Genomic DNA, 16,186 nt, shown 5'->3' on the forward strand with positions numbered 1-16,186 from the left:
AAGAGGCCCCTTTCCTCTGCATCTGAGCGCACTGTGTGCCTTGCTGCCTGTTTAAAGGCTTCCTAAAACTGTCCTCTTCCTGGAGTCTGGCCTGGTTTTCTTACCTAGTTTTATTCTATTTTAGTCTATTTAGCTGTTATCTTCAGACAAGCAAATTTCTTCTGATTTACTCTGGCGTACACAAAGAGACTCAAGCCTTTTATCGACACAAAATACAAGTGAAAGCATACATGCTTTATACAGCTTATCCTTAATTTCCTGTCCCTCAATATCTATTTATGAGTTATCTACGAATTGGTGTTAAAGCCACGAGGCAGTTAGGCTAAATTTGTATTAAAAAAAGCCACACTGCTGTCTTACAAACTAGCAAATAAAAACAGGGGATTATCCGCCTCCCCAGTATCCCTTATTTTAATGCACAGCTTTTAAAGGCTGGGATTCCCGTCGCAGGGGAGAGCGGGTGCTTAAAAGCATCCCCAGCGCCCCATCGGTTTCCCGCACCGGGTCACCTCCGCCGTGGGGTGAAGGCAGGCGGTCTGGGGGCCTGGAGGGGCGGGGGGAACCGGTGGCCGGCGGTGGTGTGGGAGGAAACCCGCGGGGCAAGGGCACGGGTGGGCTGCGGCCCGACGGGCGCGAGGAACCGGCCTCCGCCGCGTGGCTGCGACGAAACCGCCTGTTCCCGCAAACCAAAGCACAAGGGGGAAATGTCTTCCCCCTTCCCCCCCCCCAAAAAATACCCCCCCAAAGCTGAGGTTCCCCCCTTGCCACCTCCACGCCTCTGCCCTCGCGGGCGCAGGGCAGGCGGCGGTACCGGTGCCCGCGGCGGCGCACGCCGCGCCGGTAAGTGGGGGCTGCTAAATCATTCATGCTCCGCTTCGCCCTCCCGGGGCCGTTTGCTCCCTAATTGCTCCTGGCCGCATCGATCCGGTGGAGCGGGGAGGGGGGGAAGGAGGGCAGGCGGGAAGGAAGGGCCGCCCGGCCGCCGCCGCCGCCCCGGCTCTATTTCAGGGCGGGCGGCGCCGCGCGACACCTGTCCCGTCCCGTCCCGTCCCGTCCCGTCCCGTCCCTTCCAGCTCGCTCCGGTTCAGTCGGTGCGGCCCGTTGCGGGGGACGGGGGCGGAGGGACAGGGGGAGCCCGGCGGAGCGGCCGCCTCCGCGCTAAACTCCGCGCTCGTCGCGGCCGCCTCCGCGCTAAACTCCGCGCTCGTCGCGGCCGGGCTATGGCCACCTCCTCCGCCGCCGCCGCCGGGGGGGACCCCGCCGCCGCCGCTGCCGCCGACGAGTTTGGCGACATCATCCGCAGCCGGTCCGGTAGGCGACCCGCTCGCCGGGCTCCCTGGCGGGACGCGGCGGGACGCGACGGGGCGGGCGGGCAGGGGGCTCCCGCGGCGCGGCGGGAGCGCGGGGGCGGCCCGGGAGAGAGACGCGGTGCTGGGGCGGAGGGGAGGAGCCCTTTTTTTTTTTTTTTTTTTTCCCTTTCCTTTTAATCTCTCTTAGATTTTTTTTTTCTCGATTTTTTTTTAATATACAACTTTTCCTGGCGTTGTGCAGCTTAGAAGCAGCCCGCCCGCCGGCTCGCTGGGCAAATAATCGTTTTCTTTCGCAGCGGTGCGGGCGGCGTTTGCCGCTCCCCCCTTCTTCCCCCCCACCGCGGATGTCGCGGCCGTGACAGCGCCGAGCCGTCGGGGCGGCCCGGCGGCAGCTGCAGCTGCAGCTCCCCCAGAGGGTAAAGTTTCAGGAGCGTGCATTTTTTTTTTTTTTTTCCCTATTCCCGGTAAGAAATCAAATCCCTAGTAGTAAAGGTATTTATAGACCATTCAGCGTATACTAGTTTGCGACACAAGTGTGCGTGGAACTCCAAATGAAATTAATACTTTTTGAAGCGGTATGTGCTTGCCCAGGAACCAACCGTGAAAGTAGTGGCATCCTTACACTATTAAATGGCTTTTTTGTTTGTTTTTAACTGATCTGTGTTGTGCCTTTTTTTTTTTTTTTTTTTTTTTTTTTTTTTTTTTTTAAGAAATAGCAATAGCAACAAAATACTTACAATGTGCTATGCAATAATTTGGCCCACTATGGGAAATATAGTTTTGAAAATGTTGAGATAGAAAAATGTTGGCATAGAAAGCATTGGTACAACTTTTTGTAAGTAGAACTTGCCTTTTTACCAAAAAAATTTTTGTGATTTTTGTTTTCACTCTGGTAGTGCAAAGACACTTGGAATAAGACTTGGTGCTTCCTTGCTGAAGTCTCAGTGGTGCAAAAATTGTGTTGAAGATCTTTGCTGTTGTCGCAAAGCATTTCTCCCCATGCTAGGAGCCTTCTGTGCTGCTCTTTTAACCACTTCTTTTTCAGATCAGTGTTTAAGAGGAAGTGGAGAGCTCTACCCTGTGAAAGCTCAAGCTGCTTCGTGGGGCAGTAGAAGGTGGTGCAGTTGGTCAGTCTCCTGCCCAATTTTTTTTTTCCAAGACCCAATTTTGGCTCTCAGAATGTGTCTTTCACCTAAGTTTTTTCAGCATGAGAAGAATTACTGAAAGAAAAAACTGCCTAGTGAGCCATCTCCATAGTCATTTCTGGTTAAGCCAGCATATTGACCTTTATAGCCGCATATGATCCCAGTTCCATACTTAGCTCACTTATAGTTTGGGAAGGTATGAAATGGGAGATGAGAACGATGCACAGAAAAAAGATCGTCCGTTAAAGGGTAATCCTGTTAAAGTTTATCTCAGTATCTAGATGGTTACCGGTTGGAGACGAGAGAATCTGAAGGCTTATGAAAAGAGTATCTTCAGAGCCAAGTGTTTTCCAGAGGGTGAAGCTGCAATTGATAAATTCACTGTGAAATTTTTATGGCTCAATGAGCTGACAGAGCTTTCCTCCCTTTCTTTTTTTTTCCCTCTCCTACTGCTAGTAACTGCTTTTAATGTTCAGTTACTTTCTTGTTTTATTCATAATTGAGAACAGATACTCACCGAAAAATTAGGAAATGTTACCTGCTTGTTTCCAAATTATCCTTTATTTTTTTCCCATTTCACTTTGAAAGTCTATTTTAAATCAGCCTCGGTGGCATATGTTGGATGCATGGTATAAGATCTCAAATACTTTTTTTTTCTTGTTCTTTCTCCCCTCTCCTTCAGTTTCCTTCTGTAATGTAGTACTAGTACTAGAATTTAGCAAGTAGTAGTACCAGGATGGAGCAAACCTTTTTGTTCTTAACTGGACACCATTCCCTCAACTGTTCTGTACCAAAGAATCAGAAACAGGGTCAGTTTAAGCATTATGGAATTGTCCTAAATGTTTATAAACCTGAAGAGATGACAAAATTCAATTTCTATGGCAGTTTTCATCACAGATATAACTTTTTTGCTAAGCAGTATACCACTCAGTGATCTCTTACTCCTTCTCGTCTTTGGATGATACTGCTGAACTTTGAAATGCACTCTGAAAATCTGACTATGGGATTTAGGGAAAAATAACATAAACTAACATAGTAAGTAAGCTGAGAATGGATTAAAAATGTATTTATGAGGAAGTCTTAAAATGGAGAGGAGAAGAGTAGGAATGTTTTATCCTTATTTATTTATTTATGAATAACTCAGTGGGATGAATGGCTGTATGCCTGAGGATGGGTTTATCTTGTTTTGGGGTCTTCTGTAGACTGTTATCTAGGTAAGGCATTTCTGGAGTTCTCATGTTTCATCTGTTCACTTTGAATACATTTTGGACTGGAAAGTATAAGAAGGCGTCTCATTGTCTTATGACTGAAGTGCTGACACAGCTTTCTTATGTAGTGATGGTAAGGAGCCGAAAACTGTTCTCAAGTGGCATTTCATATGCCTGCAGAAAGGATTTTGTGATCCAGTAGGGAAATTCTGCATGAAGATGAAGCTAGTACTGTAAGTCCTTGGAGATTCTCAGAACATCAGATATCTAAGGGCTTTGAAAGGAGATTGTATCATTTTTGCTTTTCTCTGTGTTTGTATTAATTTCATGCTTCAGAGGTCTGGTGCTTCCTGGCATAGCTTGGAAGAAATTTTTGCCCTCCTATGACTCCTGGTAGGTGTGGGTTTTACCTTCTCCTGAAGCTAGAGAGAAGATACAGGGCGGAATGTGGTGGTGCACTTAGCCATACTAAAATTTCCTACATTCCTACTTTTTGAGATTTTATTCGAATGTTCAGAACTCAAAGTACACTGGTATTTGGTATTTTAATAAGGTGAATGGGCTGATGCAGATAATGTTAATCAGGTCATGCCACTTTCAATTCTAGGCAAAATAATTGGAAAAATGAAATATGAGGATTTACTTCATTTAAATAAAAAATAAAATCCTGTGATTAAAGCTTGTTAACACAATTTAGTGGAAAGCAGGCTTTGTCAAATTCTTTTCTGTTAACAAATTTTCATGATAAAGTAATTTCTCTCTTAGTATGCTGCAAACAAAAAAATTAGTACTAGCAATAAAATGCCTAGTAAATTGTTTAAAATACACAGAACAGTTTTATCACAAAAGTTGCCACTGGGGAACTGTAAAGGAGTTGGGTTATCCCTGTTATGTCTCCACAGGGATAATTACTAGTTCCAACAGTTAGTCATCATTTTTTCTCTTTCATTCAGGCAGTCTAAACCATTCTGTATACATGCTTGAAATTCATGCAAATACAGAGTTTAGTAATGAGGAATGCAGTCTATGCTTTTGTATCCAAATTGTATCTTTCTGAATTGCATCCAAAAAGAATTTAGTGGTCACTGCAGGTGTTGATTCACCGAAAGCTCTTAATGCGATGAGATAGCAAAATAGAAGTAAGAGGGTTATTTTTAACTCTTGCATATGATGTGATCTGAAATTCTAATATCTGTTTGTTGATTTCTTCAAAAGGATGTTAGTAAAAGACTGGAGAATAAGGAAGAGATCCACAAAAATTGAGAGCTAGGGTAATTTTCCGTGCCTATGGAGAATGACTTTGCTGTTGTTGTTCATAGTAAGTTAAAGGTAGCTTTATTACTGCACATGACTATGGGCAGAAAAGCCTGGATGCTGAAGATTTAGCAGGGGAAAGCATAAAAAGAAACAGTTTCAAATTTAGAGTAGGTGTGGTTTCCAAGGGTGAAGATAAAACCCTTGAAGGTAACCTTTGGAGATGCTTGACCCAGCTGCTGGTACTTCTTTGTAAGACAAGCTTTATCCAAATGCAAGAAGTTACTGGATTCCATGCTTAAGATTGCCCGTGGTAAATCATCAGCTCAACCATCTGTCTAATGGACCCTTCTCACCAGAATATTCATATGTGAATCTTCTTTTAAAAGAAAGACACTTTTTGCAGAGCTCTCTAGTTTAATGCCTGCCTTCTGAACGTAGCTTCACAGGTCAGCTCCAGGCCTGACTGACCACCTGTCTCCTTACTGGTGTGAGAGTTATAGGAAGCATACTGCCCTGTCCTGTGTTGGGGTGCTGGGGATAGTCCCTCTGCACTTCATCACACATTCTCTCTCTGAGATGTTTTTTTTATATATATATATATATATATATATATATATATATGTATATATAAAAGCAGTATATGAAAGTGATGTAATATATAGATGGATAATGGGTTGTTTAAAATATTGGCACCAAACCAGAATTCATCTGGGTCTTTAGGTTAGCTGAATGAGGCTGATTTAGGCAGCTTTTAAGTTAATATTAGCAAAAAGACAGTGGTACTATGAAATAATGTCATATATGAACTTGTTAAAAGTTTCGGTTAAACAAGCCAGTCTGATCAGTGTGGGTCTTTACTGCATTGTACTTGATGTCATGCTTATTCAATACATGAAGAGGGTACTTTTGGAAATGAAAACTGTAGGGCTTACTAAAACCTAGCTTTGTGATTTAACTCCTCTGAAGAATGTATAGCTTCTATTGGACCAAATTTTCTTTGCTGGGTATACAGGGAAATACCACCATCATGTATAGAATGTCTTTAGAGGCACTGCATGAAAAGAACGCCTAAAAATATTGTTTAAAAAAGATGCAAATATAATTCAAAGCATAATGGATTTTTTTTCAATAAAATCTGCATACCATAAATACTTTTTAAATCTTCATTAAATTGATGCAACTTTAGTACTGCTGCAAAGCTTAGTAACTGTAGTAATTGCTAGCAGTAAAAAAGCCCTCTAATTTCTTCACTGCTTCATACACAGCCTGTATAAAAAGGGCTTAAGATCTCATTTATTCTTAACTTCTGTCAAAAAATTATGCAGATCCAGCACAAGCTGCTGTTATAGCATGACGACTTTACTTGGAAGAATGGTTTGGCACTTTTCAAGGTTTGTGAGTAAGGATTTGATCCTCTTCACAGTTGCATTTTATGTTTCTTGTTGCATGACTTGAGGTTTTTGACTAGAAGATGACAATTCTGGTCTTTATATACAAAATAGCAATTGTTCAACAGGAGTTAGCACTAAGAAGTGTTAAGCAAATATATAATCTGGATGATAATTCACAAAACAAAAGAACATTTGATTTCCTGTTGTACTTTAATGCTGTAAAAACATATAGATAGAATAGTGTGTTTTCCCTCTTCCCCACTTTTCCTTCTTCTCTGCCTCCCTCCCTTTTGTCCTCCAAAGCTTCATTGACGGGAAAACTGTAGGCGACTAGAGGCATTATTACACCTTACACACCTCGTCCCAGACTGGGTAATTTGAATGGCTGCTTCTTCCCATCTCCTCCAAACCCTTGGAGACCAAATGGGTTTCCCCATTTTCACCAGCAGAGAGAAATCAGAGGACTGTGCTCTGTTTGCTTGGCTGAAATGCATGTCAACCCACCCTATCCAAAAGAAGATACTTGATGAATGTTGACGGTGTGTGTGTCTGATGGGGATGGGGGGGAACAAAACGAGTTGACAAATGGTTCGGTGCAAAAAGGTGTATGTGCTATATCTGAACTTGCTGATCTGGGAAACTTACTTCCTTCCCTCTCCCCTATTTTGTGTGCTTCCCTTGATTTCTCCCGCCGGGCTGTCCCCTGTAATTGGCTCACTGCCCCGTGTGCTGCAATGGGAGCGTGCCAGAGGGCCAGGGCAGGACATTCGCCGTGCCAGAGTGTGCGTGCTGCTCTCTGTCCCAGAGCGCTGAAATGTCATTCGTGGAAAGCTTCTGGGCAAGAAGATTAAATTAGTATCTGCTCTGAATCCATTTGAGCATTTATGGCATGCTTGCACGGCAGTGCTACCTCAGCTGCAAAAAAGTTGGATCCCCTTCAAAAATAAAAGGAATACTTTCATGACTGCTGAAGCTGGGGATCTGGCTCTGATGAATCGCAATCAGTGCTCTGCAGTGAAGGCTTGTATCATGGTATCTCTACTCCTAAAAGTGCTGTGTGGGGGAAGAACAGTGGAGCTTGTCCAACATGGCTTTAGTGGCTGAGTCAAGCTACAGTAGCAGGGGAATGGGAGGGAGTATGGAGTCCATGGTCGTAAACATCATTTATATGTAAAACATACACATATATACAAAAATACACATGTTGTATGTATATTTACACATACAAACACATATGAAATTGTTTCTGGATGGATAGATTCGTAGAAGCACTACTAAAATGTCTCAAAATTTAATTTCTGCTAAACACTATTTCCTTTGAAATAAGAAATATTCACTTTTGAAGAAGGGGAAAAAAGTCATCTAAAAATAATTTAGTTAGGATATTAAAGTTAATATCTTGTTCTCGAAATGTCTGTATGTTTTCCTGAATATGCCTGCCTTCTGTATACTGTTGCCTTGGTGACAATATTTTTGTACTGTAAGAAGTCCTGATATTTCAAATGTAATTTTAAAGAAACATTTAAGACTATAACTAGGTTTCTTAAACTGGCTTGCAAATGCAACCTCTGTAAGCAATTAACATTTTAGCTAGCTAAATGCAGGTATGTGGGCTTCATTCCTGCAAAAGGGAAAATGTGTACAACAAATTGTGCCCTGTAAATAGCCACCTCTTATGATTGCCTGTAAAATTTGTTATTGTAAAATTACAATAAATGTAATGGATTTATTTTCAGTAAACACTTTTCCAGAAATTGGGATCTTAAACAGAGCTTAGTTCCACATTTCTTCTCTTACTACCTCCTCTTTTGAGGTGGGAATTGCCACTGTCTCATGAATGAAGTAGTGATTTGTTGGTGGTCATCAGCAGTGAGGAAAAACTGGCAATAAACGATTTCAAAGTGTGAATATCTTCTGATGAAGGCTAACTTTTACCCTACCATGAACCAGTGTTTTGCTGTCAGTGTACCATCCACTGATGAATGTATGTGATTACCAAAAAAAAAAAAAAAAGGCAAAACAAAAATGTTCAAATCTACTCCTTATTTCTGGAGGCTGATGAGCAATATGTTGTTTTATGTAATCTTGCTAAAGTATTGTATTGAATTTCGTGGTTAGTTTACTGTTGTCCTTATCTTATATGTTTGATGCCAAGAGCCTAATGTGATTGAGTTATGCTGCAGCGTGCAATCAGACACCATAAATAGTATTATCTACATAAAGTCTTGGAAGTAGTTGCTGGGTTGCTTCTAAAGTGCACTTTGGCATGGATATTGAAGCCGCAGTCTGGATCATCATTTTTAAATACCGTTCCATTTACTAGGCAGATAATACACTGGCTAGCTGACTTATTTTCTTGTTTAGGAGATGCACTGAATTTTAAGAAATATACCGTGATTATAGCAAGTTATATTTTGTTCATAATTTGTAAAAGCTATTTGTACCTCTTGTTCAGTGAATGTACATAATACTGCACTTCCTGTTTCATAAGCACTGTCAAAAGATACTTACCTGTAAATATTAAAAACTTTTTGTCTTGCCTTGCAACAACGTTTTGGTAAATCAGAAAAAAAAAAAAAAAAAGGAAACAAAGTAGATTTTCCCCAAACCTCACATTCCAGTTCAGTTTAAGATAATGCTGGAAGGGAGGAGGAACTGTAAAGAACATAAATTAGTAAAAATTTTTAGATGAGTTGTAGTCCCAAATAAGCTTGCTTCAAAGGATATTGGTGGCATTGTTTTATTCCAAAAGCAAAATATGTTTCAGCAAACAATATCTGAATTTATCTTGAGCCAGTATATCAACAAGCAGTCACTTGAAGAAAAACTGTTACTTGGCCATTATTTTGTGACTTCAACATTAATTTTTTGTTAGATGAAGGAGCCTGTCCTATTTATTTTCTTTAATATCACGGGAACTTTTTATTTTGATACTTTAAATTTATCAAACTGATTACATATGGATTCACGTCACATACCAATTTGATATCAGTGAAGATCAGTAGAAATGGGTTGTTACTATGAAGGTTGTCATAATAAGCTTATAGCTATTTTTGTTCTGGATGGTCCACATCATTTACTAGAACCATCATCTCTGTTGTGAAATACAGGTCTGTTAGACCCGTGATTAAACCTGTTTCTTTAGCCCCAAACATACCCTAGAATAGAGGCATCCTTGCTTTAGATCATCTAACATCATGGAAGGGACATACATTCCTGATAAAACTAGCAACTGGCAAAAATAAATATAGAGTGTTTTTTGTCTTCTGGGTTATTTTTGTTTGCTTGTTTTTGTTCCCCCCTCCCCTCAGTAATTAGGCTAATCAATTAGGCTTTGTGTGATCTTTCTCTTATTATCTCAAGTGTAACGTTTTACTGAACACTAGACGGAAATAGCTTAGGATTCAAAATATGCACTTCAAAACATTAAATTGCTCAGCTGAACACTAGAATCCTTCTCAGAAGATTTTCTGGTTGTTATGGAAATCGGGTTGTATGGATTTAAACAATAACCTCTTCCTAACTTTGCAGTTATGAAGAAGCTAAAGTCTTGCTGGTTATTGCTGGACTCCAGCTTGACCGGAATAGAGACTGAAAGTCAAATCTGTTTGGTGGCAAACTTGCAAATATGCAGAGGGATTTGTTGCCTGTTTGCAATTCTTTCCTTGTGATTTGCTGCATCCAACATACAGGCAACAGTTCTACTCTGTGAAGACTTTCTGGTCTCCCTACTTACCCTCTTGGGTTTGCTCATTCCATTGATGCAGGCATTTGTTATGTTTTTCTTCATTATACGGAAGGCCTGTAACAGTGACGGTGGCATATGACTCATTCTGTGGAATGACTATTTGGTTCTTTGCTGTTGTTGTTTTGTTCAAACAGATGTAAAGATCTATCCCGGTTATCAGTGGTGGAAAACAGAATTACAGTCTGAGGCCTGGTGATGTTGCACTAACATACTGTGTTAGCATCTCCATGCTTCCTTGATCAGAGCTACGCAGTGTGGATGTAACCAGAGACTGCTTCTGCTAAGGCAGGCTCCTGCTCTTTGTATGCTCCAAAAATAATCAGGAGAGAATTCAGTTCATTAGAGATAATTAAAGGAAACAGTGGATACTAATGCTGTACATAAATGTGCGTGCTCTCTCCCCGCCTTTCCAGAGATCTAAGCATTTGGATATAAACAGATGGGTCAACGTGATGGCCCTTAGGCAGTCTTCTCCTTTCCCTGAGCAGTCACACTTCATCTTGTCTAGCAGCATTTCTCTTGAATGCTGTTTTAGGGGTTTCTACAAAGGGTCCTGCTGAACAGAAAGGAGTCCACAAGAGGAGTGTGAGTGATAAATTGCATGGTAGTATGGAAAAAGAATTTACCATTATGATTGCCATTTGGCTGATGGTTAAGTTGAGGCATAGGTACTGCTAATGGATTATTCTTGCAAGACTGAGAGGTCAATTAAATCCCATGCAGCTGAGATATGGATCCCTTTTCATCAAGATTTTTTGAAGGCTCACATGACTTCCTCCAGATAATAAATTAGCAACTGAGTATGAAATAAAATACTGAAGCTGATTCCCTTCTTTAAACTTGAACATAAACTTCCTCAAGATACTTTATGGGGGGGGGGAAATCAGTTGCAGTAGGATTGAGGTTTTTTCTCCCTTTAGAAACTGGCTCTAAAATAGTCCCTTGCTTGACTCATTCAGACTTATTTAAAATATTCTATAAAGTTCTTAGCGATGTGATGTGTCAGGATTTCAATCATCTGTCGTGAGAAAGAAGAGAAGATACTAGTGCGTAGACACATGACTACAGCAGTCAAACAAGTAATTTATATTCAAAACATAAGTACTCACCAGAAAGGGTATAAAGTTCCTGAGAATCTAGAATAATTTTAAAAGCTCCAGAGCTTAAGTTCATGAAAGCACTATATTTTTATGTATAGGCTTTTAAAAACAATTGTCTCTACTAAATTGGTATTAACAATATCTCTCATCTCTTGCAACTGTTGTAATTTGTAAAATATTTCTGAGTTTTAACTCATCACTTTCTGAAATTGTCTCGCAAATTATTCATAAGTTATAATTATGAGAAGGGATGTTTTTGAAGTATGAATCTGTATAAACACTCTGAAATCCCAACTTTTTAATAAAAAATGAGCCTAATACTCCTTACTGCTAAATGTTACACCATGTAGCATCCTAAATAGGTAAGGCAATTCTTCAGTCAAATAACAAAGAAATGTTTATTTAAAACTTATGCTTTGCCTTTGCTGAATATGTCTTTTACAGCTTAAAAAGAAGGCACGTTCATTCCATCAAAAATTGAAAGAATTATTGCAAGAACAAATATCCTTTTTTTAGTAAGGAAAGCAAAACTTGCCAAGAATTGCAATCAGAGAATGGGAAGCTCAGCTCCAGCTCAACTTGGGATTACTTGCCAGTACATCCCATGGAAGGCACAGGGCTGATGGGAAACTTTCTCTTCAGTGTGGGTTTGTATGAAGCAATATGAAATTCTTGGAATCTTGTAAAGGAGCAAGATGAATGCACTTGCGTTGTATTTCCAACATGGATCCCTATGCTCTAATCAAATCCAGCTTTGCCTTACATTCACATTCTGACAGAGCCTAGTCTCTGGAGAAAGTTTTCCTCTAACTTCAGAGAATGTGAAAGGACAAGACTCATGCCCATGCTGTTCTTCATGGTGGACCCAAATATCCACCGGCCTGTGGGGTGGACATGGCACTGCCATGTATTCTAGCTGCATTTGCAACTTCGTCATATGGACCCAAGGAACTCCTCAAGCTTGATGCAACTCCCTGGAAACAGTTAACAACTCATACACATAAAGATATGGTTGAAAACACAGCCCTGCTCACTGGTCTGTGTCCCCAAAACAGTACGAGAAGAGCAGTTGGCACTTCTGGAAACAGAGTGGCCTCCAAATCAAGGGGACAAAACAAAGTACGGGATGTAGCAGTGTCCCTGTGACTGAAAACAGTGGATGTTTGGGTATACTAGTAAGTAAGTGGTATTCTAGATACGAAGGAAAAGGCTTCCTAGTCTGTTGAAAATGTTCGGGTTGCAGCTCCTGGCTAGAACAGTGTTTTCAAATGAGAGACGACACCTTGAAGTAGACAAATGTATTTCCTGTATGGAGCACCAGAAATGTGTGGCTGAGAGTGCTATTGTTCGAGTGCTGCATTAGTTTAAAAATGTTCTAAAAATACAACTGCTAAATACTATTAGAAGTGTATTCCATGTGCTTCTACCTAGACAGGCTACAAATCATGTTAAGATGATATAAAGGGTTACAATTTGAAAATCCCCAAACAGTATGGTAAAATCCAAACCCCTGAGAGTGGTTGAATGGGCAGGAATATGTGGTTCTTTCATGTCTCCCAGCATGTTTTTTACACAAACACACACACATATGCCAACATATGAAATATGTGTGTGCATGTATATGTGTTTATATATATATATATATACACACACACACACGTATATATAAAGTAAAAAATGTATATATACGTATATATACATATACACTGACTATGAAGAATGAAGAGAATACAGTCTAATTTCAGTTCAAATTCCATATTAAATATTTTCATGTAATTCAATTAGAATGCAATTGGCAGCAGTTTACAGAACACTTGTCAAAGTAAAGAGCAACTTGGCATATTTTGTTTTCAGATCCTCAAGTGCCAATTTAAATCCAATGAGATCCTAAAATTGGCACTGGAATTAAACCTGTATAAGTGTTTTTTTTTTTTTTTTTTTTTTTTTTTTTTTTTTTTTTTTTCCTACTTCTGCACAAAAATTTACCTGTATAGGAACTGACTTCATGGGTGCTTCATGAGAACATGAATGTGACTTGAGTGAGGATTTCCCTTTACAGGTATTTCGAGCCAGAAATTGCAGTGGCTTACTTGCAGCATATATACAGCTTATTTAATGAAGTGATGAACAAAGTACATAACCTTGAATAAACTGCAGGGGACAAAAGCTGAGAGTTGTCTGAGTATAATTACGAGTGGGATATGGTCTGTTATTTCCCTCTCCCTCCCCTCAAGGCAAGTTCATTCATTTCTTGATATTCAAAAAAACTTTATGAAAACTAAATTTATCCAGTGTTTCTATGCATATGTTATATCTGTTCAAAGATAGAATACCAGTTTATTTCGAGCATGAAACAAAATACTTTTGAGTCAATTACTAAAATCATTAGAAAGTGGAGGTGCTCAAAACATCATTTTATTTCTTTTTTTTTGGACAGCAAGCATGTTTGATGTTTGGTAGTGAACCAGCTCAAGCTCTTATCATGAAAAGTTTTGTATTTTATGCATCTACTCTTACTTGAACACCGTCTTTCTAACTCAATTCAGGAAAGTTTAGTAGCAATAGTCATAGGCTCACTCATTGGAAACGTAGCACTGGTATTCAAGTTACAAGTGAGTTACCTACTCATGGTAGCACCAGTGATCCTTCTAGGAAAGATTCACACTCTGGTATCCCATGAAATTAATGCAGTTTTATTCACTCCCCTAATCAGCATATCTATTTGATATATATATCAAATTTGATATATATATATATATATATTTATATATTTTCTACAAGGAATGAAATGGATGATGGTGAACTATACAGCTTCTTTATTATTTTGGAGATAACCGATGTAGGCCACTTGTCTGAGTTACTCCTTTAGAGGAGTAACTGGTCTTTTTGTGAGATTGTAAAGCACTGGTATTTGATGACTGCTGCTTCAGTAAGTGACACTGCATTTGTCTTAGTCGATGATCGAGAATAATCTGAATAGAGAGGTAAAGCTTTTTAAGGCTCATACTTACTGTTACAGTCTCTTCTAGAGATACATGGAGTAAGAATTAAAATGTCAGGATATTGCAAGTAAGGCTCTTCAGCCCATTCCTTTAAAGCCAAAGATACAACATCATTGTACTGTGTCAGGTTGTTCACATGTGTTTATTAACGCTTTGGAGTGTGCTTTGGGGGAGTGTACTGGGACTTCTGACCCTTTTTACTCTGCAGCTTTTGAATATATTGTGGCTGAACATGGGACTTGAATGGCTGCAACTGTTTTAACAGGATTTGTTACCTGGCAGCACAGACTACCAAGCTACAAGAAAGGGGCAGGGGAAAGCTTTCATCTGAGGCTGTTGAGAATGATGATTTTAAACTTCTTACGTACTTGCTCATTCTGTAGTGGAAGGTATTGAAAGTGGATCTAATTACTTTAGATTACATTCTGCTCCTGCATCTAAGAGGATTGACTGGAAATGTGGTGGGACTGACTCCATGTTGGTAGAGAAAAGGAGAATTACTCTTTTAGTCTTACACAGTAGTGTCTAGGTGATTTTTTGTTTGTTTTATGTCATATTTTTAATGGAACTCCATTTAAATTATTGTTTTTCTCTATTATAAAGTCCAGTGAGCTAGTAGTACCTTAAAGCATGCAGCCTAATTTCTGATGATGTTGAACTGCAGCCTTGGCCACACATGAGTGCAATTCAGGTTGTGACTGATGGTCAGATATGGCCTGTGATGTCTGGAGGTAGAAGAGACATAAAAGAATATTAATACAGGGAAGAGGAAGAATCCTGGGTTTGCTTTAAAGTTTGTTTTGTTTGTGTGGGTGTTTTTTTTTTGTTTTTGTTTTTACTTCAAATACAGCGTCCACCAGTTCACGTTCCCTTAAAAGATACATACTCTAGTATAGCAATGTAAGCAGTTCAATTTTAATAGCTCTCACTGGGAAAGCGTAAGAAGAAAAGAGATGGAAAAATCCATAAGTTTTTAGAAAGATTTCTTTTAAGTGCTTTTTCATAACCAGTTGTTTAAATATTTAATGCAATGTAAACATAAACAGTTACTCTTCTACAAGTAATATCTTCATTAAATATCTATTTGAAGGAGAAGCATATATTTTATAATATGTCAGTAGGATTGGATTGGAAGGTGCTTATCTAAGGAAGAGGAAATGTATTGTATAAAACGATCAGATAATAGATATAAGTTTTTAGCCTGCATTTTTTTTTTCTGTAGAGCTAATGGGGTTGTAGACCTCAAGCTTTGCCAGTAGAGTATTTTAAATCTTCAAATGAAATGGGACACACATAATTTGGTATGCATACACAGGAGTATATTTACATTGTGACTCTCTCAATCTTGCCTTAATATGCACACAATTCAATCTCTCATGAGGATGTGTTTTATAACCTAGCAAAATTCTCTAGGCTATAAATTTTGGTAAATGACTACTTTTTCAAGGTTCATGTCCCATATGTTTTGCTTTCGGTAAACCTACTTTCTCAAATGTTCTTTTCCCTGAACCTCTGTAACTCATATAAAACTAGCAGGGGATCCCTTTTGATTCATGATGTGTTCCGTAAATTCTTCTCAGAAATCCCGGGCCATGAAATGCTTTTTTTAAACAGTACCTATAATGCATTTTTATATGTGGTAGCTTGTTCCCATGCTATTTCCCATAAGTCTTGACACTTCATTCTCAGTCTGGCAGGTGATAACAGCCTTTTTCACTAGCATTTGATTCCTAGATTATGTGTTTCTGTTTTGAAGTGTGTGGTACACAAGTTCCTGAGACTCCCCTAAGCACCGTCGCAGGGTTATGTCTCTACTTACTAATTTTTGCATTTTTGAATCAAAGAAGTAAGACTGACAGGACAAAGACTTAAATGACTGTTAAAGGAAAATCATTAAAAACTGAAAGCCCAAGAGGCTTTTCCTTTGTCCTAGTCTTTTGTTTGTGTGAAAGAAAATGTTACAAGGAAATGAGTAGCAAGCTGTGGTAGTCACTCAGCTAGCAATAGCCCTGTGAGACCAAACAC

At 39.5% G+C, this 16,186-nt stretch overlaps 1 protein-coding gene across 1 annotated transcript in view; it reads left to right on the plus strand.

The window, feature by feature from the left end:
* The first annotated feature begins 1,287 nt into the window (after positions 1-1,287).
* Positions 1,288-16,186, plus strand: part of DMD (dystrophin) — a 1,316,389-nt gene continuing 1,301,490 nt past the window's right edge. Inside the window, exon 1 of the mRNA XM_062600033.1 lies at positions 1,288-1,311. The gene's annotated coding sequence lies outside the window, so the exon portion shown is untranslated. The remainder of the gene's footprint in view (positions 1,312-16,186) is intronic.

The sequence above is a fragment of the Rhea pennata genome, chromosome 1, assembly GCF_028389875.1.
Source record: "Rhea pennata isolate bPtePen1 chromosome 1, bPtePen1.pri, whole genome shotgun sequence".
NCBI classification, from domain to species: Eukaryota; Metazoa; Chordata; class Aves; order Rheiformes; family Rheidae; genus Rhea; species Rhea pennata.